At 41.6% G+C, this 25720-nt stretch overlaps 1 protein-coding gene across 4 annotated transcripts in view; it reads left to right on the top strand.

The window, feature by feature from the left end:
- SPECC1 (sperm antigen with calponin homology and coiled-coil domains 1) overlaps positions 1 to 25720 on the top strand; it is a 260851-nt gene that overhangs the window by 112407 nt on the left and 122724 nt on the right. The window lies entirely within an intron of this gene.

Below are 25720 nucleotides of genomic sequence, written 5' to 3'. Positions count from 1 at the left end.
ATTAGTAGAATAGGAATGGTGAGCAAAAACTCACATTAATTGGATTTATTATATAAAATAAAGAGGGATAGAACCAAACTGCTGACTCTGCTTTTATTTTGAAGGACGCAATTCATGATATTAAGGAGGATCTGTCAGTTCCCTCGTATTCTCTTGCATGGTGAATGACCTGAAATCCACCTTAATAAGCCGGCGAATGTCAGGAAATGGTTAAAAGGATGCTAGCTTGCAGTTCCCTGCACAGAGAGTGTTATGAGCATTGCTGTGCAGGGAAACTCTCTGCTGAAGGAGTGCTGCGGCTCCTTGGTTCTTTAGGGTTAGGAGAATTTGACCCCTATTAATCAGTAAGAACATGTCATTGGTTACTATAGTGGAAAACCCCTTTAAGCTTTATATAATAAGTTTTACAATATTGTCTGCGGTCTTGGATAGTTACATTACAGAATGGCACTACTAATAGTATTTCCGAGCTGCACTTTTTAAGAGTTGGCTGAGAATTTAATGATGCACATAAATTGTGCGCTTTGTAAGGATCAGCATTTTTCCTAGCAACAGCTACAGTCTTGGAGGTGCATTGTCTGCGTAGTTTGTATAAGCTTTTTCACATTGGCCCTGACATTTAAAGACCTGGTAGGAGAGTTTGCCTGCCAGCTGAGAAAACCCAGTTGGGGGGCATCAGATAACTACAGGGTTGTCTTACATTGTTGTTAACACAAGAGATGCTTGAAAGGGGTGTTCCACTTCTTCTTTTTTTTTTTTTTAACCCATGGGGAGGTTTGAAATAATAAACGCTATATACTCACCTGTCTGTACGGCCAAAAATCCAACCTGTGAATGGACGACGTGTTCCTGCGTGGGTAAGGGGTCAGGAAGACTGGGACACATTGCTGGATCCCCCGCTGAATGGAGGCGTGAGTATATAGTGTTTTTTATTTTAAGCTTCCCTGGGGTTTAAAAATAAAAATAGGTGTAACACCCCTCATCATTGTTTAGTTAGGAGTCTCCTACAGCAGTGAAAGGGCTTGACCACTTTCAGACCAATATTGTGAGACCACAATATTGTACACATTTCCAATACACTTTCTGTATCAATTCCTCACAGTTTTATAGATATCTACTTCCTTTCATTCATTCTGCTAGTTTCAGTGGATAAAGATCTATTCATGGTCAATTGATGTACAGGCCATGGTCATGTGATGTACAGGCCATGGTCATGTGATGGACAGGCCATGGTCATGTGATGGACAGGCCATGGTCATGTGATGTACAGGCCATGGTCATGTGATGTACAGGCCATGGTCATGTGATGGACAGGCCATGGTCATGTGATATATAGTCCATGGTCATGTGATGGACACACAGGTGCACTGCTCATTATAGTCACAGCACAGTAATCAGACATCTTTCTGGTAATGAGCTGTGCACCTGTGTGTATATCACATGACCATGGACTGTCCATCAAATGACCATGGACTGTCCATCACATGACCATGGACTGTACATCACATGACTATGGACTGTACATCACATGACCATGGACTGATGTCTATCCCTGGGAGTGAGCACAATGAGTGACAGCAAGCAGAGATCTTGAATTGATACATAATGTGTATCGGAAAATTCTACAACTTATTATACAAACAATAACATTGGTCTCTCAATATTGGTCTGAAAGCGGACAAGTCATTTTAAAGGGTTCTGCCACCAAAGCAAGTTATCACGTATCCCAAGAACAGAGACCTGTCTCCCTTTGTAAAGGGAGTCACAACCATTCAGCAAGTTATAATCTCTTCTGTAGATAGGGCATAACTTTCTTTGGTGCACAACCCCTTTAAACAGCACCATATTACAGAACTGAGGTTCATTCTTAAAGGGAACCTGTCAGGAACATTTGGGACATTAAACTTCCAGCAGGTTCTTATGGACTGGTCGTTTAATGTTCCAAATATCCCTATGGAAATCCTGTCCAAAATTAATGTGATCGATTCCCTTTGAAGGTTTTTTCCATGGACAGAACTTCCTTATGCACAGGATAGAGATGACGTTCAAGTGTCATTCGTCCCCCATTGACTGCCATGAGAGTTTCTGTTCCGATGCTAAGAAGCAGGATAGGACCTGCTCTATAATCATCGGAACGGAGAATCAGAACCACCATTGGGAGAGTCTGAGCCTGCACACTGAGTTGTTTGCATGAGGCCTAGTCACAGAGCAGTAGTATCCTGACACCACTACTATAGAGTGGATGGGGCTGCAGTTCTGGAGGCAGCTGATTAGTTGATGTCCTTGTGTCAGAACCCTCCACCAATCTGATACTCATGACCTATCTTGTCTAGAAAACTGATGGCGACTGCTTCTTCGTAGATCATGTAGATGAATATTCTGCACACGTTTGCATAGTCCTCCACTAAATAGTAATGATGTATCTACAAGATGAAGAGATATGTAGTAAACTTCCAGGAAGGTTTAGTAATTCTGTCTTCTTCACATTCAATCCTCCTCTCTACAGGGATTGGAAAAGTAAAAGTTGACTTTTGTTTCATGTTGGATGATAAGGGTTATCGTTTTTCCGTCCTCATTCAACACATGTTCCTCTGGTGGTTGGAGAGGGCAAATTCTTTCTCTGGCTGTCAAGAAGTGTCAGGATCTTGTTTCCAGCACAAAACAAATATCTGACTTTCAGGAACATAATGACACAAATGAAACTCGCCAGACTTGACAATGTGTTGTAAAATATCTGCCTTTCAAGATTTCATTTCATTTCTAGCCCCATAGTCCAGCTTGTCATCATTTCCTCCCCAGTGGAAACGGTGAGGTAAGGTTAATGTCTCCAGTCTGGATTCTGTTAGGAAATAAGCTGAGTGTGTCCTTCAGGGGTCTAAGCGGGCCATATAATGGAGGCCATGTATTACAGAATTTCCTCTGGACAGGTTTTTCTTTCTCTGAGTATGTGGGACAAGGATCACAAGGACGATGTTGCACATGACGCCACTCATGACAGATGTTCCCTGACCAACATTTTCTAATTTCTTAGCAATGCGTGGGGAAAAAAATCTTGAACCTTACCAAAGACTCCGCACAAGGACCACAAACAGGCAAGCTCTGTGTCGATTGGCATAAAGAGGGGAGTTTATACAGTGTCCGACTGGCCCAACAGTGTACCGGAAGATCCTCCATTGGACCCAGGTTCTAAGAATAATGGCCCAGCAGAAGACACCCAAATTTAAAGGGTTCTTTGGTCTATTTCCTAGGGCTTGTTGGAGGGTGCCCACCAGAATGATTTGATGGTCCCAAGGAACCTCAGTTCAACAATGAGTTTATATGTATTTTGCAATGATTGAATGTTCCATCAATAACTGACCGTACATGGGGGACTCTTGACTCTACTCCAAGGATGAACGTTATGCCCAATCTTTTGTGCTTCCAGATTAAGAAAATATTAGCAGAAACATCGCCCTACTTGTTTATGGGTTCTGTGGTATTGCAGCTCATTTTTTTTAAAGCAAATTGGGTCATAACATACTCAGATTGAAGCCCCACGTTACGGAAAAGCTGCTTTTTTTGTTGCAGATTTTGTTATGTTTTTTTGAGCCAAAGCCAAGAATGACTACAAAAGGCATGGGAAATATATAGGAAGCTATTATACTTCTCCCTTCTACTAAATCCAACCCAGTTTTGGTTATAAAAAAACCTGCAGCAAAAAACACAGCTTTTCTACAACATGTGGCCCCTGTATTAAAGGGGTATTCAGGATGAAGTGTGCTAAACCCGCAACACAGTTACATAGATCAGGTCCACTTAGTGGTTTAGTTTTTTTTTCCTCCAATAAAATTTGTGCCTCCATTGCATTCGTTCATCTATTTTGCAATATGTAAATGAGCAATTGGGAGCACCAGTGCCTGCTCTGTTGCCCCCCCCCCCTCCTCCCCCATTTCAGGATCAGGTTAGCCTCCCAGGCTGCCTTTCAGTGTGAGCCATGATGACAGCCATGTTGGTTCTTATTGTAACCTGTCTGCAAATAAAATGGGAGCATCCGTCACTCCAATCTGTAATGTTGTGGCAGTATCCTAAAGTGTTACTGGAAATGTTCTATGTATTATGTTCTGTATTATATGTATATGTAATATAACATTCTGCCGTGAGTTGCAACATTCTGGTTTTCTATATGATAATATATTCAGCTCTCACACTTTTGTCTCGGGGCCGGGTGTTGACAGATTTGTTAAAAGGTTGGAAGCGGTAACATTTTACAAATCAAGGGTTTCAGCAGCTTTTAAATAGTTTACCTAAATTGACCTGCAAAATAAGTTTCTGTTGAAAAGTTCATGTTAAATTACATCTAAGTGTATATTCACATCCGCAGATGAAGCCGCGATCTAGTTATATGTAGCCATTGTGTGAGGGATCCATCGCTTACATTTACGTTCTTCTCCTAGAATAGATTTACAGAGGCCAAGTTATTAGAGCTGTTGTGGGTTGTCATATTACTGCCAAAGTAATAGACCTAAGCAATATGGATGACAATGTAACTGCTCACTTTCTGTCAATTTAAGGGTATGTCCATATTTACTAGATGATCTACAGACTGATCCTCGCCTGTATGAAAATAAACCCTATTCTGTGTATGGAAGGCAGATTGTCATTGAATTTGATATGCCGAAATCTGTGTGAAATCTATACCATGTGAACAGACCCTTTTAGCTCCGTATTACAAACATTAGCATGTTTATTTATCTTGTTGGATAGAATGGGAAATCGGAGCTTTAGCTGATGAGACTTGTACTGATTTCCCAACATATGGACAGATGTGGGTCCTTCTACAGATTTAGGAGCAGCTCGGTGGCTCATTGGTTAGCACTGATGTCTTGCAGCGCTGGAGTCCTAGGTTCAGATCTAGCAAGGACAACTTCTGCATGGAGTTTTTTTTTTTTTATATATGTAGATTGAGAGTCCCATATAGGGCTCATAACATACATTTTTCCCTAACAGTATGTCTTTGGAGTATGGGAGGAAATCCATGCAAACACGGGGAGAACATACAAACTCCCTGCAGATGTTTTGTCCTTGGCAGGATTCGCACCCAGGACTCCAGCGCTGCAAGGCTGCAGTGCTAACCACTGAGCCACCGTGTTGCCCCATAACTTCTGCGTGGAGATTGTATGTTCTCCCTATGTTAGCATGGGTTTCCTCCATTTCAAAGACATACTGATAAGGGATGTAGATTGTGAGCTCTATATGGGACAGTGACTGACAAGATCTGTAAAGCTCTGTGGAATATGATGGCACTATAGAGATAAATCTAGTATATTTAGTATATAGTAATAATAGGATACTGCTGGCACGATATGTAAGTTATGTGGCGTGTAAAGCGTCTATGTGCTTTTCACAGAATGAACCTATGCCCCTGTCTTGCCTATAACCATCAATACCAGATCGGTCTGTCTATCTAGCTATCATAAAATGTTCTGTATTGTTGGACGCCATTAATAACTTTCATTACTATCTGTTTTAGCAGTAAATGAACAAAAACTGAGCGAAACAAAATGTGTATTATAGAAATATTAAAACCTGGCGTCTGTGTTTTCAGGAGCATGTTGCAGCCATATGAGATTGGGACTTGTCTGTGATAGAATGGACTTTCCCGAGGAATATTGCGCGGTATAGAGCTTTGTGCATCCATGCATGTCCTTCGTTCCTCATATTTAATTTAGATGTAAATCATTGGACTGGAAACAGATTTCAGTAAAGTGCTGGACCCTTTGTCTTCATACAGATTATGTGTATGGCAAAGAAATGTTAGATTTATCTTATTACATGGTATCTCTGTCAGATTTATAATGAACTATTCAGGAAAATTGCACAATTGTATTGATAGATTTTTTTTTTTTCCCCTTTTTACGTCCTACCAGTTACTATACTTGTGTGTAGATCATCAGGTCAGACAGTAACTATTTCACCATAGAGGGACCTGCAGTGGTCTGATCCTACAGGGGTATTCCAATCAGAAAGAGCAACTAACCTCCTTAAAATACGCTATAATCTACAGTCTGCTGGGATGCAAGTGGGCATCTTGTAAGGGAAGCCTTATGGGTGGTACAAATTCTGTATTATAACAGCTTGATTCTGCTTTACAGATTCCCATAGTCAGCACTTGGAGGTTGAGTTTTCATAGTATATACCTATACAGAGTTGGATAAGAATTACGGTACTTGCTTTTCCTTTTGGCCCAACATGTGTGGTCTGAGATGACCAGCTTTTCAAAACACATAATTGTGCATTATTCTATGTGTGGCCACCCGGTGGTTATGTTGTGATTTGCAACTTGTCAAGGGTTTTTCTAATTTATAACAATACTGCACTGAATTATTGAGAATGGAGAGTTCTTAAAGCTATACTCCTTTCATTAACAGCCCATTAGCACTTGGAATATTGGAACCTGAAGAAGGGCGAGTTGACAGATCAGAAGTCACTCTTTATATGTAAGGCTTTCGTAGACTTGCATAAAAAAAAAGAGAGATTTATGATCGTTGTGTGAATTGACAGATCAGTTTGTTGATCACATGACTTGGCAGAGGACCAACTTGGTGCCTATATAAAAAGAAGCATACCTCCCAACCGTCCCGATTTCCGCGGGACATTCACGATTTGGGTGACGTGTCCCGCGTCCCAGTTGGAGGGAGGTATGTCCCGATTTCAACTCAGATCTGCGTCCAGAGAACGCAGATCTGAGTTGAACACATACACGGCTAAAGCTGACACAGGTCAGCTCCTTGCTTTGCCACTGCACGCCGCCTACTGACTGTGTAGACGCGATGTGATGAAGTCACATCACGTCTACAACTGTGTCAGCGAGAGAAAGGCGCGGAGAGAGCAGCGAAGGAGAAGGTAAGTGTAATGTGTACACTGAGGTGGAACATGAAACTGGGGGCAGATGAAGGAGAGGACGGCATGACACTGGGGGCAGTGATGTGGGGACATGAATCTGGGGGCAGAGATGGAGGGGACATGAATCTGGGGGCAGAGATGGAGGGAACATGAATCTGGGGGCAGAGATGGAGGGAACATGAATCTGGGGGCAGAGATGGGAGAACATGAATCTGGGGGCAGAGATGGAGGGACATGAATCTGGGGACATAGATGGGGGACATGAAACTGTGGGCATAAATGGGGGACATGAATCTGGGGACAGAGATGGAGGGGACATGATTCTGGGGGCAGAGATGGAGGGGACATGAATCTGGGGACAGAGATGGGGGACATGAAACTGTGGGCAGAGATGGGGGGACAGGAAACTGAGGGCAGAGATGGGGGACAAGAATCAGGGGGCAGGGATAGGGGACATGAATCTGGGGGCAGAGATGGAGGGGACATGAAACTGGGGGCAGAGATGGAGGGGGGACATGAAACTGGGGGCAGATGAAGGGTGTATATGAAACTGAGGGAGAGATAGAGGGGGGACATATAATTTACGGGTGACTGTAGGAGGATTATACTGTGTGCAGGCACATGAAAAATTAATGAGCGGGCGGAGTCAACACAAGTGGGCGGGGCTAAATTTGCCACGGCATGCTATGCGCGCCGCACATTTTATCCCTCTTTTGGTTCTTCAAAAGTTGGGAGGTATGAAGAAGGCATTGGGTGACTGAACTTGCCCTTCTTCAGATACTACTCTATCCAATGCTAAAGAATGTAAATTCTCACAAGTGTGTAACTTTATCCAAAGGGAAAGGTTGACACATAAAATGGAATAGCCCTTTAAATCTGTGCAGTTGTAAGTGCCACATACAGATAGATCAACAAGAGACTGGTTAGGATAGAGATTGCACGGTCTCTTACTCTGCAACCGCAGCAATTTTTCCTAGGTCTATTCATCACATTATCCCTGAAAACAACAAAATGTTTTGTGTGTGGCAAGAATTATTCCCAGCATGTGGGGATTAATGCAATTCTGTATTTTGTAGTCTTTCTTTGGTTATACACTTGAAGCTCAGATTCTTACTGTATAATCTTTGGAAGCTGCAAAGCTCAGATTATTGGAATCAAAGCCCTCTTGATATTACCTTTTAAGTGAATGTTCCATTACTCTAAGAAAACAACTTGCTATGAAGTTACCATTAACTGGGAAATGGACAGTATTTTTATTCCAGACTTTATTTTATGAACAGTTCGTGCAAAGAAGTGATAAAATGTGAAGTTTTTTTTAGGTTACTTAGATTTTTTTTTTTTATTTCACAATGTTGTAGTTGTATTTGATCTCTGTTGCAATTATTTGGGGATCTGAAGATATAACACAGGCTATAGTTCTTATCCTTTTTAAAGCCTAACATAGATACTGAATGTGAGGCATACGATCTACGCATAGCATATGGTAAAATGTATGAACCCTGACAATGTACAGACCGGAAGTGAAGAGCGATTTTATTAAATTGTATGTTACTGGAATTTATATGAAGAACATGAAATTCTCCTTATAAAAAATCCACTTTAAAAAAAACAAACTGTAAAAAACAGACAAAGTGAATATAGTTACATAGTTGATGAGGTTGGATAAAGATATTAGTCCATCAAGTCCAACCTATAACCCTACAATCCCTACAGTGTTGATCCAGGGGAAAGCAAAAAAACCCATGAGGCTCATGCCAATTGCCCTATTTCAGGGGAAAAAAATTCCTTCCCAGCTCACAAAATTTCTGATCAGGAAGCTATACTGAGAACTTCTGGGAATTCTTGGGAATTGTGTAGCACTATCTTTATATAGGGTCTTCCTTAGGTGACCAGTGTCAGAAAAAATAGATTCTTTAAAGATAGTGCTAAGGATTACAAAAACTTAACAACTTTTTCCATTCCATGCTGGTCCATATATTTGTGTCTGGTTTGCAGTAAATGTTTTTTTCATACAATATCACATGGATCCAGTGACAGACTCTGGTTATAATGTAGTGGGAAAACCAACATTATTCTTATTCCAGATCTTTCATTTATGATCAGTTGGTGCAAAGCAATGATAAAATGTGATAGATTTGTGGGGCTACTTTGAATTTGTCGTCTTTTTTTTTTTTTTCCCTCTTCACAATACTTTAGCTGTCTTAGAATCACTAAATAAAATAATTCCCTCCATGAACCTATAGGAAATAGACCATAGCACCCTTCAAAATTGGGTGTCTTCTTCTGGACCATTATTGTGTGTTAGGCTGGGTTCACACGTGGGTTTTTTGGTCCGGATTTTGATGCGGAGGCCGCCTCAGAATCTGGTCCAAAAAACAGCTAGCCGCGACCGGATGCTGGTGCAGTGCATACAGTGCACTGGCATCCAGATTGCAGCGTTCTGCTCCAAATTAGGCCCAAATGAATGAGCCCAGTCGCGAGGGAGTGTTGCACTGTGGATTTTGCAGTTGAATCAGCCACGTAATCCAGCTGAAGAAAGGGCATGTCACTTCTTTTTTCCACAAGCGGGAACAAACTGCTCCCGTAAAAAGGAGCCCATTGAATTCAATGGGAGGTGTTTTTTTTTGCCGGATTTTGACGCAGATTCCATGTCAAAATCCGGACCAAAAAAAAACCCCTTGTGAACCCAGCTTTAGGGCTTGGTTCCACTGGAGGTTTCTCTAGTACGCTGGTGGGCTAGCCAGACATTGGGTGGAATGGTTGGAGTCCTAAGCAAATTGTCCAAGCTTGATATTCAGGGTTACATGGTTGTGGCCTGACTTGACTTCATTTTAATAGTTATAACTGAGGATTCACTAAAGGTTGCTCCAAGTATCTTGAAAGGTTTCTGATATTCTCTTTGGATCTTAAAAATGTGGTATATATACTATATACAGAAATACAGTTCTCTATGAAGTGGAAACGTTCTAACTTTGAGACATAGGAGCATATAAATATGGTCTCTCAGGAACAATGTAATGGTAATTTAATGTAAGGCTGTAAGTGTTCTGCATTCTGGAAGGAGTATCGGGCTTTAATGTTTTATAGTTCGGAGAAAGTTCTGAAACAATAAAAGTTCCTTCTGTTTTCTCCCCCAAAGTGAACACGTTAGCATGAACCTGGCTTCCAGAAACATTATTTACCAAGCACTCATTCTAAGCCACTCTATCCCCAAGGAAGCATTTAAGGATTTCACAGAACATGTCATCTTTCCAACAATTTTATTTTAATAGAAACTGTGCAAAATTGACCAGATTTGTGCCAAGTGCACAGAATATGTGAACAAACATATGAGAATTGGGAGCATGTCCACTGAGATGTGAGACATCATACGCATGTTACAAGATTACAATGAAAATTGAAGATGAGACGTTGCATCCTTTAGAAAAACTCTTGTACATGAATGGCCTGACTAGTGCAGACTAACCAATGCTGTATTGTGCTGATTAGTAGGGTGCACTTTCGTAGCTGATTGTAGAGAGTCTAATATTGGCTGCTGATCTGGAACGTCAAGAGCTAGAGAAACATAATCTGACTGACCCAGAATCAGTAGAGGGGACCATTTTAATATTTCTTACAACGTTAGAGAGCTATAGTTGATAGAGGTCCTCTTTAAAGGGATATTCCCACGTCGCATACTCACCAGTCTTCAATGCTGTAAATTCTTCTTTCTTCCAGCTTTGTTGCGTCATTGGTGGGTGGGGTTACATATGCAAAGCTAGCGGCAAGAAGACGCTGCTTCTATGCCACTGGCCCTGCGTGTGCGCAGGGGAGGGGGGCAGGAGCGTAGCGATGTTGCAGGCACCTGTGCCGGTGTCTACACTCCCCGGCATCCGCCTCTCTATTACAGCGGATGCCGGGTCTGTATTGGCGCCCCCCCCCCCCAAAGTGTAAACTACCCCCCCCCCCCCCCCTCCAGGCTCGCTCCCGTGCACTTAGCCCCTCCTCCCTCCCCCCTGAGAGCAGCAGATACATCACTTGACTTTTGACCAGATAAGTCAGGGCTGTTTCAACAGAGAAATGAATAAAGTAATATAGTGGACAAACAAAGCAGTTTTGCTGAAGCAATGTATTTAGGAAAAGTCTTACATTCACATTAACAAGCAGTATAGATAGGATCCTTGTGATGGGACAACCCCTTTAAGATGCAACAATGTGCGCCCCAATTGCACCAAAATAGTAAATCAACTAATAGGTGCAAAGATTTCTAGCATCAGCTACTGTGATAAATCTTACACATTTTAAGACTGACAAGGCTTAGTTTGCAAACTAAGTTTTAGTAAATCTGGGCATAGTGTGCAACAGAGGAGCATAGAGAAGATTGGGGCTCTGGAGGGGAGCACATAACTTCACAGTAGCGCTGTTAGTAAGTTATATGGTAAGATCACACTATACATAGTCTCATCTACAGTAATTCGTCTTCAGGTTACATAAACATTTGGGCGCAGGGCTATTGCTGTATAGGCCGGAGAGGTGACAATTGCCTTTGGACTGCAACATCTTTTTAGGTTCAATTTTTGATCAGTTGTGTAAGAAACCAGACGGTGTGGTGACTGCTATTTTGTGTAGTTCAATATATTATACAGAACTATCTGACAATACAGATTGATATATTTTATCAATGTAATATAGTGCTGAAGGATTTGGTGGTTAAGTGGAAAGTTCAGGCATCGTTTTTGCAGCAGACCAAAGGACATTGAAGACATGAACCTCGCCAGCAATGAGGCCGGTGAGATAACACTTTGTGTAGGATGAGGAGTTTCCTTTACACATTAGACTTCCTGTTTAGCCTGATTGAAGGACACAAAATTGGACCATCAGTCAGGAAATGAGAGATGACAAGGCATCAAAGCTAATGTAAGAACAACCATGACCAGCACATGAATAGTAGCAGCGGTAATACCACCATTATGTAGGGGTGGTGCTCATACTGCTATAGGGATGAGAGCTGAGTAAAGGCCTGTTCACATTGGGCAGTTACCATTCATGTCATTTGGTAAGGAAATTGATAAAGAGTCAGTGTACAGTAATTGCACAAAAAACAAGATACAATTATGTCACTTACTAAACATAATATAAAACTCCTCATCTTTGTTGGGGAATATGTAAATGAGGCTGGTAGTGACACATAGTACTGCCTGGGGTATGATACATATAGTTTGCAAGGCTATTTAGGGGGTGACCAATGGAGTGTTTTCCTTTTGGTTTATTTACCATGGCCTCTATCGACATTGACATTCGTAGCATTAAGCGGTCGGAATAAGAGTGAAAATAGACCTTTCACCACCTCTAACATAAGCTCTTTACATTCTTTACATTTTTTATAATGGCCCTTTTAATGATTCCTGTACAGTTGGAATTTCTTCTCTAGTCTTTCCTCTTCCTGAGCAATCAATGCTGTTAGTTTGGTTGTCTGACATATGAACTGGGCTCTCTAATGCTAAGTGGGTGGTGTCAGGCAGGAGCAGGAAGGGGGCGGGACTTAGAGCTCCAATCAGAGGCAGCCAGTGTCAGAGCTCAGAATCACACCCCTTGTCTGCTCCCGCCTGATACCATCCTGTTGACATTAGAGAGCCTAGTTAGCATATCTGGCACCAAAACTACTAGTACTCAGGAATGGTGGGGCTGCAGGAAAAATTCCCTTATTATGGATGACTTCCATGAGATTACAAGGCATATATATATATATATATATATATATATATATATATATATATATATATATAATGTTCCAGATTGGTTTTCAAAACTAAGGGCCCCTTCACACGGCCTAAGCGCGTCGCTCATTTAGACACGTGTCCGAGCGTGGCGCTTCAAAACAGAGCCCATTGATTTCAATGGGAAGTGCGCGTATATGCCTATATACGCGCGCTTCCCATTGAAATCAATGGGCTCTGTTTTGAAGCGCCGCGCTTGGACACATGTATACGTATCTACATGAGCGGAGCGCTTACGCCGTGTGAAGGGGCCCTGATGACCTATCCACATAATAGTGGAGTGGAAGGCTGCTGCGCCCCTCCTGTTACCTGAATAGGAGCTACACACACTCCTTGTCCATAGGTCATCAGTATGAAAAATTGATCTGGTTCAGAAAAAACCCTTTAAATGGAAGAAAAAAGGCAACTGGAGAGTTGTCAACTATTACTGCGCACAGTGTGTCTACAGCCAGATTTTTGCTAGTGGGCTAAAAAATACAAGAAATGAATAATTTTTTCTATGATTTTAAGTTGATGTAATGTTGTTTATATAACAGAACCCACCCATTGTCAGATATCCAGAATGGTATAATATCCCGGAGGATCGTCACTCACTGACGTGTCACATTAACATGCTGATGTAAGCCGCAGATGAGACAATGCCCGGTATGCACCATGAATGTAATTAGGAATATGATGAATTAGAAGCAGTGCTTGGCGCCCGGGGCTCTGAAATGCCATTTTAATGATGTAGTTATTAGGAAAGGGATTTTTAATATCCTGGATTTTGGCCGGCACACAAGTTAGCTTCCCTGCATACTGTGAATGGACCTAGTTGACGGGTGCCAAACACATGCAAATCCTGCCCGCTCTCAGGAATGTAAATAAAATAGTATCATGTCGCCAACCACGTTCTCCGCTCTTGTGAAGGATCGCTACTCTATATTGTGTTAGCATGACTTGGTGCGCTGGATTTCTATCAAATAATTCACCAATTCATATCCACTTGGTTTTCTTGCAGAAAGATATCCCTTCATTTATTGTATGATCCTTCTTAGAATGTATTCACATTGTCAAGGACAGAAGGTTTGAGCGTCATCCACTTACAGACTGTATTGGCGTTACTCATGTTGCAGCTGCAGGGTTGTGGTTTTTTGAGTAAATTATGTTGGATTACTTATCTGTAAGGCTCAGCATTGCAAGGACTCTATGTAGCTTGGAGTTGAGCCATCTTGAATATTCTAGGGTTTGTATATTTAGAGTTGGCCTTAGTGGTGTGTGATCTGTACAATCCTACAAGGCACTTGCCCTTACTAAAGGGGACCATGGATGACCTGCAAGTCAACATTTGTGATGACCACAAATCTAAATAATGGGTTTATAGCACTAGATTTTTTAATAGACTTTTATATAGCAGGTAACATGGGAACAGAATAAGACCTGTAGTCTGAAGTCGTGTATTTCAATGGGTCCTCCCACATTCAGGTGTAATCTATTGGGTAACGTTATACAGTGCCAATTCAAATCAATGGGTTACATGTACGGAGGACTCCCACCCCCACCCTCTACTATCAACTAAGAATTCAATAACAGAGAATATAAAATTAGATTTGATAAGAAACCTGTATCAAATCATGCCGTATCCTGCAGAAGTTGTTTGGCTGGTCTACATAGTACATCGTCTGGCTGAATCTTCTTTTTGTTAGCACCTCTCTTCTCTTATAAATAGAGGGGTTCCCTAACACAGGGAAAATATAAAAGGCTTAACAACTGTTAAAGGGGTTTTCCAGCTCCAAATGCATTTTTGTTATTGTTCACCGATCCATATTCAAGTAATAGGAGTGGAGCTGCACTACCCTGGTGACACACTATACAGTGGATGAGGATCTGCTTGAATTGGAGCAAACTACATCAGCTCCCCATCCGGTACTGGAGATTCCAACGCCTGGAGGCAGCTGGAACTGCGGATCTTTGCAGGGTGCTGGTGTCAGACCCCCACAGATCTGATGCATTTAGGTCTGGAAAACCCCTTTAGTGAATCCCATCCACACATTGCAGAAAACTATGTGGAGCAGACACACTGTGATTTCCCAAACCGTTGCGTTGGAAATTGCAGCGTGTCAATCATACCTAGGGAAACATTGGTGGTTTCCCTATAGGTATGATGGAACTAGAAAGTCAAAAGCGCTACAGGAAAAAACGTGGTTTTTGCTGCAGCCTGCTACATGGTGCCTTAGTCTTAAAAAGGACTTGTCACCAGACGATGTGATAGGCGCTGTCACCCTGATCATTTTCCAAATCTGTTCAGCCATTTCATAGGTATATGCCTTTTTAGCACTGAATGTAAATGAGGGTATATTAGTCAAGTGGACAGTAACACTGTGGTTTCTTGGGGGTGTACGATATGTAGTGTTACCACCTACTTCAAAGGTCCTCTTTATAACTAAAGGGTTAACAGGCTGTAACAAATCCAAAGGTGTTCTAGCTTGGAGATCCCTTATTAGTGAGCAGTCCATGTAAACAGGCTTTTAGATATAGAACAGGGGTAGGGAACCTTCAGCTCTCCAGCTGTTGTGAAACTACAACTCCCATCATGCTCCATTCACTTCCATGGGAGTTCCAAGAACAGCAGAGCAAGTATGCATGCTGGGAGTTGTAGTTTTGCAACAGCTGGAGAGCCGTATGTTCCCTACCCCTGATATAGAAGATAGAGACAACATGTATGTTTCCCATGTTCTTAGGTATCCTGTACCTTTAAGATGTCTGCATCTGAGTGTCATGTACACCTTGAGATGGGACGACTTTCCTGGTGTAATAAAGTTAAGTGTGGCTATCGATCATATGGCACTGTATATAAATATGTTCTTGTTGACATGCAAAAAGTCCAGTTCTCGAGGCCAAGAGGGCGTTGCCTGGATGACTAACCCTCCGCAAACACAGTAATTGTCTCTTCCAGTGGGAATCGCTGTGATATGAAGAGGCGATGAAATAAGTGTTTGGCCAAAGTCTATGTGGCAGGAATTGTTCTACTCTAGAAAGTGTGAGCGATGGATTCTCTGCTCGTGGTGAGGGATCTTGCACGCTGAATCTCCATGAATAAATCATTCCCTGTCACATTTTGCAGAAAGATTTATGCAAATTAATTTCTACATGCGGGTTGTTAAATATTGGTTTTCTAGGCTGACCTTTCAAAGTTAATATGGAAGTAGAAAACGCTGCATTCATCTTACAGGTTCTTCATAGCAAAGTATAAGGGCAAGGTAGTAGAATTCAATATAAAAAAAAATAGCAAATTTTTCCCCCCCCCGCAAGCAACACAAATGTAAAACTATTCTATACAGGCAACACATTTTGCTTGATGTAATCTCGCTGCTGATCAGGGCTTTAGGTTGTGCTGGGATTTCCTGCTGTGTTATTGGCAGAAAGGGCTGCTTTGATTCTTGGGTATTTGGATTTTTTCTGTTGTTCCCACCATTTCTGAGCAATCGGTGCTGTTAGTTTTAGCATTCAATATGCTCATTAGGCTCCCTATTGTTAGATGGGTTGTTATAAACTGTCTGCTCAGCCCAGGAACACCCACCTGACAGTAAATAGCTTAATTAGCATATCGGGTGCCTCAACTAACTGATTGCTCATGAACATGAAGGGAAAGAGAAAAAATTCCAACTTTGCCAGAGTCACCGATGCAGTGCCTGGTAAAGTATGCAAAGAACTGTGGTTGATGTAGGTGATGAAACGTTCTCTGAGCTCCCACGTTCGGAAATACAGGTTTTGTGTTTTTTTGGGCCAAAGCCAAAAATGGCTACAAAAGGAATGGAAAATCTATAAAAAAAAAAAATAATTATACTCCTCCACTCTTGCCTTTGGCTCAAAAAATGAAACAAAATATGCAACAACAAAAAGCTGCGTTTCTGCAACATGGGGCCTCAGCCTAAAGGGGTTTTCTGGGACTGTGATTTTGATGAACTATCCATAGAAGTCATAAGTCATTTTATTGATGGGGTAGTTGGATGTCCATCAGCCTGATATTGATGGATTGTGCTAAAAATAGACCATCAGAGTCAAAGCCCTGAAAACCCCTTATGATGGGTGATTTTCGGTAAAACTGCTTTATGGCGTTTCAATCCAAGGTCTTGCTGTAGAGGTGGCTGCACTTGTTACGGCTCCATTAATAGAAATACAAGAGACAGAAAACTTCTTACTCAGAGCTTTATATAATTTCTATTCCTTTTAGTGGGGAGTGGATGAACTTTGCCAGAAATGGAAGATAGGTCGCTCTAGTTTTCCAGACTGTTCAGGGTCCATGTTGCCAGACCACCATTTGTGATGGACATAGCATACATGTGTTTCCCTGGGAATCCATTAAGAGACCTTTCCCATTATTAAATGCTGCATTATACTCATTAATATACTGAATAAAGCACATGTTTCTGGGTGTGTTATGATCTGAGGACCACCAAGAACTTTTCTTTCTGGGTTAAGGTGTGTTTCACTGGCTGAACTTGCTAGCTTATTTATGGCTCTGTATAAGAAGTCGATTACAATTTCCCAGGACCTTCTTATGCACTTTCTGGCTTCTTATATGAATTCTTGAAAACCACAATGGTTGGCTCAGAGAAATGTTATAGGATCTCTTCAATTAATAATAGTGAAATGAATGAAATACCGCTATTACGCAAACTTAGAGAAGCTGTAATTTTTGGTTTTAAGCTTCTAGAAACGGAGTCTCGATCTGTAAGAAGGCCCTCCGACTGGGGCGTAACTTGGGAGAGTGCAGAAGGTGTGCAATGGAGCCCTGGAGTCTTAGGGTGCCTATGAGGTGTATTTTTCCAGTATGAGAAGACCAGTACTATAAAGGATACATGTATACATGATAGTTGACCTGCTACAGATTTTGCATTCAGGACCAGGAACTTCCTGATACACCCCTGCCTCCAATCAGTATTCACAATTTACTTGTATCACATGGGCCCCGATGTGACACCATTTCTGCACCCCTTACAGCATACTTGCCAGCTTCTGTATGTTGGTCCCCAGTAGAACCAACGCTCTAAATTCTCCTGTGGCCATGTCCGTTGGGTGGAATAAGGCCCAACATGCCCCATTTTTTGCACGTCACATCCCTTTTACATAATGTGGACGCAAAGTGTGCTGACCACGCCAGTTTTTCGAAACATGACTGGCATATAAAGTTCCCATGTCACATATAATATTTCCAGGACCAGGCAGATGCATGGCAGCATAGGTCCCAATATGCATAATTATAAATTATAACCAAATCCCAGTACATATCTAAATATTTCTAATTAATGAAATAAAAACACAAGACAACCAAAATTTCATTAGTGGATGTTATTTGGCCACGGTGTTTATTTAAGGTTAACCATTAACAATAAATAATTCAATAAATAAATAATTTAAATAATTAATAAATAATTTTAAAATAACCAAATCCATCAATTCAACTTTTCAATAAAAACAATAAAACAAAGTCCAATCAGCAAAAGCTGATCGACTAACTGCCTTCAACAAACACCATGACATTCATCTTTTAACACTTAATCCTTGGGAGGGAGGGCGGGGGCTTGATTGAAGATCTTCTTCACGAATGACCAGAACAGCTGATATAGCAGGTATTTATATTTAAAATTCCCGCCAACAAACTGTCAAACTCCAATCAGCTGACGAGACCAGAATCAGCTGATCCATAGCCACGCCCATTTCAAAGCTTCTAGAAGGTCTCGACAGCTGATCGGAGTTCACCTTTGCCCTACTTTCCTACTTGAGGTGAATTCAAATTTAGGCGGGAAAATTAACCCTTGCTATTCTACCTGCCCAACTGTAATTTCACTTCCCTGAGGAGAAATAAAAGATTTTAATGAAACAGCCTTAACCCTTTATGCTGGAACCATACTACCATGAGTCCCCCAGAGCTATTCAGCTCCGTGGGGGCCCCCCCAGGAGTGTTCTGTCAGGCCTGGGAAAATTGCCCGTTCTTCCAGGACTCTAGTGGTCCCCCGTTTTTGCAGGAGCCTCCCAGGCAAGTATACCTTACAGTTACAGACTTACAACTAGCATAAATGGTATCCCCTGAAAATCCATGTCCATGGGGCTTTCTTAATGGATATATTGATGGATATAGCTTTTAGATTTGGGTTTGCGGTTGCATACCCTTTCATCATTTAACATGATTTTGTACCCACTCAGCGCTAGGCTAAGGGCTAGTTCACACGTGAACTGCCCGGCGGGTTTTTCCCCTCCGCTGTCGGCTCAAATGAATGAGCCGACATAGGAGGGTGCTGCCGCGGGCGGAAGCCGCGCGGCTCATCCCGCGCGGCTCCCGCCTGAAGATAGGGCAGGTCGCTTCCTTTCTCCCCTATCAGCAGCCCGCCGCTAGCGGATAAAAGAAGCCTGACGGTCTGCATAGACCACCATTGTAAAGGGGCGGATTTTGAAGCGAAATCCGCTGTCAAAATCCGCCCCTTTGCCCCCGTGTGAACTAGCCCAAAGAGTAGAAGCACCGCCATTCTTGAGTTGGTGGGGGTTCGACCTCGGATCAGACGTTTATTGTAGGACAGTACTTGGAAATGCCCTATTAGTTTGGGCCAATTTAACAGTAAGTTGTCAGGAGCGAATACTTGCTTAGGCACATGATCCTCACAATTGGCCTAATGTTTACTTCTTCATTGGGTGATTGACTGAATTCAACATGCCAGAAAATTCTCATCTGACGGCAGCAAAACACACTGTCTAGTGAGGGCTCCAATGGAAACGTGCTGGGGAAACGATCACCTTAGCGATAGTTCCCTCTGCATCCGACTATGTAAAGAGGCCGGTGCAAAACGAATGCCGATCGACATGTTTTATAACCCGGTTACCTAAAGATGCGGAATTTATTTTTACCCTTCATATTCCTTTATTTTGTACCACTTGGTTATCCTGAATGCTACGGTTCAGACAGTTGTGCGGGGGCTGTATAGCTGTCACTCCGAGCATCAGACATGGCTGTATGGCAAGTTACCTTTTAACTTTACAGGATATATATTTTAACAAAGATATGAGAATATTTTTCAATAACCACCAGCCCCTAAAGTCAGAAATGTTCAGCATGTAATAAGGTTTGTGTTAAATGCTTGCACATTGTACCACACCTCTAATGCAGGGCTTGTGAGTCATTGGGTTGGGGTTAGACTTGCTTTTAGGCGGACGCTGAAGATGTAAGTTATATTAAAAGGAATAATAATGACATGGAACAGATGGATACTTATATACTGGAGACGTTGTTCGGTCAGGGCATACCATGTCATTGTATTGTATTATGGCATAACATCATGGAGGGTCTATGGTTTACCCCTAAGCCGTACGCCCAAGCATTCGAATGACTGTGTAGAACTTCTCGTCATAAAATATTTGTATTCCCAATGAAGTGCCAACACTGGAACGTCTTGTATTAGAATTCTGTTTTGCGCTATTCCTCTGTTATTCCTCCTGGCAGTGTATGAGTAATTGGTGGTGTGTCAGATGGAGTGGGCAGACTATCTATTAAAAAGGGGCAATGGTAATGCCCAGTTGTCTATTTCTTTATAAATTTTCAGCAAAAAAAACCAAAATGCAGAACTATAGGGGTCACAGCGTAGTGTCAGAAGGGCCGCGAATCCAGGAATAGCGGCATTCTACATCCTACTTAATGGATGGCTCACTGGAGAAGTTCGAAAGGAGAGTGCGTGCAATGGGTGGTAATGGATTGTGGTGCATGACACGTGCGGACACTGCGCGGAAAACACACAGACCCCATTGTAGTCTATGGGGTCTGTGTGGTTTTTTATCTAACTGCTTTTTAATGTGTTCGTCATTCCATTCAGGGGGGTCCCCAAGCGGACTCCCTGAACAGAATCCTGAATGCAAATGTGAACTACGCCTTAGAACTTCATTTCTATTTCCCTTTCCTTTTGATGCCACAAAAAAAATCCACAAAATCTTCAACTAAAAGTGCAGCCTAAAATATTGATGACCTATTTTTCTAATATCAGATTGGTGGGAGAGGCCCTTGGCACCCCTGTATTTAGCTGTTTGATAAAGCGGCAGTGTCAGTGACATCACATGACCTGTGAGACAGAATTGGCGCTGTCACTGCTACTTGGAAGAGCGGTTCTTTAATATTGATCAGCTGGCTTTAATATTAATGACCAATCCTAAGGGATAGACCATTAATATTTTAGTCCTGAAACCCTTTTGAGCATTTTAATGACTAAACTCAGGGTAGACACATGTGAACATGGTTCTCGCTGCTCTTCGCTGTGTCAGAGTATGTCTGGCGCAGAGTCCGTCTGAATTTCTGGATGCAAGTCTGACTTTTTCATCCTTTGATATCCGGGAGAAAACAACAGATGCAGGGTTCTTCTGTCCGCTTGAGAAGTCGGACATCTTCACTTGCGGACAGGGAAGGACGGGCACGGAGTGCAAAAGAACGTACCCGATGCCCATTGAAATGAATGACAGGTGTCATGGACACAGCTAGTGTCCGCTCCTAATGTCCGTGACAGATTTTGAGCGGACACTACCTGTCGGACACCGACGGTAGTGTGAACGCTCGACTGTACAAGGCTATGTAGGAGTACAGTCAGGGGGGATTCCTCAAAGTCCAGCGATGTCACTGAGCTGTAAGGCCGCTCTTCTGACAGTGGGGAGATATCAGCACAGAACCAAACGGCAAGCAGGACTTTCTCTCTGCCGATTCAAGGAAGAAACCTAGCAGACCCCTTTAAGTCTCTTTAAGCAGATACTGTTTTTCTGGTCCTCAGAACGGAAATCCCAAATGTTAGTGTGAACCTAGCGCGAGTCATTTATTGTTTCACAGACCACCTCAGACTCTGACAGCTTTGGCCAGACAGAAGTGAAGTTCTTCTAATTCATGAAAAAAGCTAGTGACGATATTCCTTTAGTAAATATGCAACAAGCTATACGTCAAATTAATTATACTGCACAGTAATTGTGTAATTGGTCATTTTTCCTTTCAGCTGGCCCATACACTGACTCCACGACCCTGAGCCCTGTCCGCATTCAATTCTCAGCAATTGAAATGTTGGCCATCTAGACGTGTATATAAATGAGCAGTATATAGATATGTTTACTCTGCTATATTCCTGTTGACTGGTAGCAGATTGGATGTCTCACAGATTCTGCTATCTGACAATATTATTGAAGACTTGTAAGATTGCTGGATGTGAGGGGTTAGTCATGTGAAATGCAACAGCATGGTGTGAATGTGTCATAGCTATCCATGGTCCACAGGGTGGAGCGGCAGGAGGTAGAACTCTATTGTAGAAGAGTCATCATGCACTGCAAAGTATTGTGCAAAAATTATAGGCAGGTGTACAAAAAAATACTGCAACATAAGAATTCTATGAAAATAGAAGTGTTAATAGTTTGTTTTTGTGAATTAACAAACTGTAGCGGATGAACGAAAGAGAAATCAAAATCCCATTTATACTTTGTGTGACCTTTGCCCTTTCCTTCCATCAATTCTTTTCGGTACTTGCAGACAGTTTTTGAAGGATCTCAGCAGGTTGGTTGTTCCCGCCATCTTGGAGAGCTGAGCACCGATCTTCTGTGGATGTATGTTTTCTCCATTCCTTCTGTTTCTTCATGTCATCCCAGACAGACTGGATGATGTTAAGATGGGGTAGGGGCCATACGATCACTTTCAGGACTCTTCCTTTAAAGGGTAAAGGTCACACTGAACAGTGATTGTATTTAGATTTCTCTTTTCTTCCTTCACTTCATTTTGTTAATTGACCAAAATAATCTTATTAACATTTCTGTTTTTTAAAGCATTCTTACTGTGTAGCATTTTTATATACCTGCGCACAGTACTGTACGTGCTCCATACATGATTCTACATTTTCTATATGTACAGAGCGATTCTCTTCTAGATACAATATACTCTACAATATTCTCTTCTAGATACAATATACTCTACCATATTCTCTTCTAGATGCAATCCACCAGTTGGATCATGTGTGTTATATAAGGGTAATAGTATTTCATTTTGATTTTTGCAACACATAATACTAGAAATGTGTATCTAGTCTATTCTATATGTTTGTTTCTGCTCAGTGTAATATTGAACTATAGGAGTTGCATGAGCGGAGCTTTATGTATTTACACACGATTGCTGAGTCATGGCTTTATGTTTGACTACTGTCTGCACATACAGATCGGTGCTGACAAGTGCTTAGATCTGTCAGCTGCAATATTACCATCCACACAGCTAAACTTGGAATAATGATATACATATTATATACACATACATTGCACAGTATACAGAACCCACTAGAGCGGTACAAAACCAATACTGGTCCGATGTCACTGTTATCAGGTTGGAGTCTCTGGCCGCTTTCTATGCATTTTATTTATATAGCACCAACATATTCCGAAGGGTTCAAGTACAGAGAAAATGAACATTACTGAGTAATAAGTCACTGTGCACAAAAGGCATGAGAGCCCTGATCACAAGAGCTTACAATCTATGAAGCTCCAGGTTCACACTAGCGTTCGGCTCTCTGTTATTAGCATTCAGCTGCATGGGGACCCAAAAGACGGAGAGCCCATCTGTTAAAAAGCGGTTACCCACGGCCCCAAAGACTTTTCCCCAGGTCTTTTCTCTCAATTTTAGACAGAATAACAACTCTGTGTTTTGCTTCTCTTCTTTTATTCTTCCTGGAAATGTATGTATAAACTAACAAGTGGATATTACCATTCTCTGACATTTCATTTGTTTAGTTTTGCCCTTTGTAACTAACCTTCTGTACTTCCCTTGACCCCATTGTATGAGTTTATGAGGCATCAAAAACTCCAGAACTGTATAGTATGTAAGTAGACAGAACTACAGTACGTTATCACTTACACATGTCATTACGTTATGGAGTAAATCACTTACTAGGAAGCGAATAAATAGGATGGAAAAGTTCTAAACCTTTCATCAAAATACATAGAACAAAAGAAGTGTCCCAAACAACAAAGTAAATTGTGTGTTGGAGCCGACAGTAGGAGTAATGTTGGGCCAGGAAACCCGTAAGGCTTTTGTGGATCTCAAATGTAATTTTCTCAATCAAATGTATTACATAACCTTATACAGTATAATGCTCTCTCAATGTGTCCCCTACACAATAAAATGCTTCTTCATTGCCACCCCCACACAATATAAGGCTCCCTCATCTTGGATCCCACATAGTATAATGCTTCCTCATTGTGGTCACCATGCTATAATGCTTCATTATTACAGTCTTACACTATAATGCTCCTAATTACAGCCCCCGCACTATAATGCTCCCTTCTTGTAACCCTACATTAAATTTACAATTTTTTATTTTTTTTTAAACTACAAATACTCATCTCTTTGTTTCCCTACAATCTATTCCAGTCTCTGCTGGCAGTGACATGGGAGCAACAGGCGTAATGTAGTTATGTCACTATATTGCCTCTGTCTTCTCCCAGGCAGAATAGTGGAGCATTGTACCCAACTCCATCATTGTATTTGTACCTCCCTCCACCCATGATGGCGGTACAGCACCCAAGATCCAGGACTGCACCACTGATATGGGACTGTTGGAAGGCATGACATGACCTAGCCTACCTGTATAAACATTGTGGTATAAGGATAATCCTAGTGAAATGATACCTTCAGTATGAACATTTTTTGGCAATCCCCTCCCCCCAAAAAAAAACAAAACCAAACCTAAGAGAGAACTTGTTGTCCCTACATTAAAGCATACAACCCCCACCTCCTTCTGATGTCACCATAGTCTTCAAGTGTTGCGTTAGATCCACTATAGTTAACATGTGAAAATCTGGAGGGAGTGCTTGCAAAACACTCCTGAGAAAGCATGACAGGGATTAATAGTGCTGTGTTTGTGGCAGAATGCAGGGCCATTTGTCTAGTGGGTGACGCAATCCCCCCTCCTCTAATAATGGCTTCATTACCAGTGGATCTTGTTCTTTTCTCTGCTCTTTCGCTTGGAATTCTCCAGCTGTGGATGTCTAACTCTTTGACCTGTATGAGTGGGCTGCCGGCTCTCTAGTCAGAATGTCCTTTGCTATCTTCTCTTTGCTAAACACTACTTGCTTTGTTTTTTAGTCTACCGGGTGTTTAACCCAAGACAGAAGCGCACTGTGTACGGGTTTTTCCAGGCCTTTTCTAATATATGCAGCTGTTTTTATATATATTTTTTCTTTTATATGATAAACCTTTAATTCAGAAGAAATTGGTTTAAAAGAGATTTTCTGTTTGAAAAAAAGTTTTACTTCAGATGCCTGATAGTAGATGAGATTCATGAATCACTTCGCCTTACCTCAATGATATAAACGCTACACTATGTAGCTGCCAAATGTGAAAAGCGAAAAGTCACAATTTCTGTTTAAAACCCCCAGTATGCGCCAAAAATTCTGATTTGTTCCATGACTAATTTGCATGCCATAAGGCCATGTTCATATCCAATTCTGTCAAAAATCCCAGACAAAAAACTCTTGCAAGCTCTGATTTCCTCTGGGAAAATGATTGACCCCATGGCAGATCTGTCCCTAGCTTTCTTTCCATTTTTCTGTTGCTATGATGGAACTGCCATAGATGTTTCTAGACAAAGCTAACAGATACCTGGGGTAATCTGGAATATAATGGACGCTTTGTTATATTCTGTTTTCTTAAAAGAAATGTCGAGAAGAGGAGCAAATATGGAAAAATGGACAAGCAAACAATCCCAATTCCAAAAAGTAGTAGTAGGTTATTGATTACGATATTGATGGCTTCTCCATAGGATAGGCCATCAATATAAGGTTAGTGGGTGCACTCCCCATCCACTGCTATAGCTTCTGGTGCCTAGATGTTGCTGATACAGCTTTCAGCGTGGGGTCTCGGTGTCAGACTCCTGCAGATCACATACTGATCACATGATGTGGTTAGGGCCTTGATTTGGAGCTGGACAACCCCTTGAACTGTTATTTATGAAAATGACACATTTGTCCCCAACTACTGTGCTTTTGTGTTTGAAAATAAAAAATATCCGTTCCATATCTTAAAAATTTAAATATTATGATTTGATTTTTTT

This window comes from Leptodactylus fuscus, chromosome 2, assembly GCF_031893055.1.
Source record: "Leptodactylus fuscus isolate aLepFus1 chromosome 2, aLepFus1.hap2, whole genome shotgun sequence".
NCBI classification, from domain to species: domain Eukaryota; kingdom Metazoa; phylum Chordata; class Amphibia; order Anura; family Leptodactylidae; genus Leptodactylus; species Leptodactylus fuscus.
Note: the sequence above shows the minus strand (reverse complement) of the source record. Positions and strands in the feature narration are given on the sequence as shown.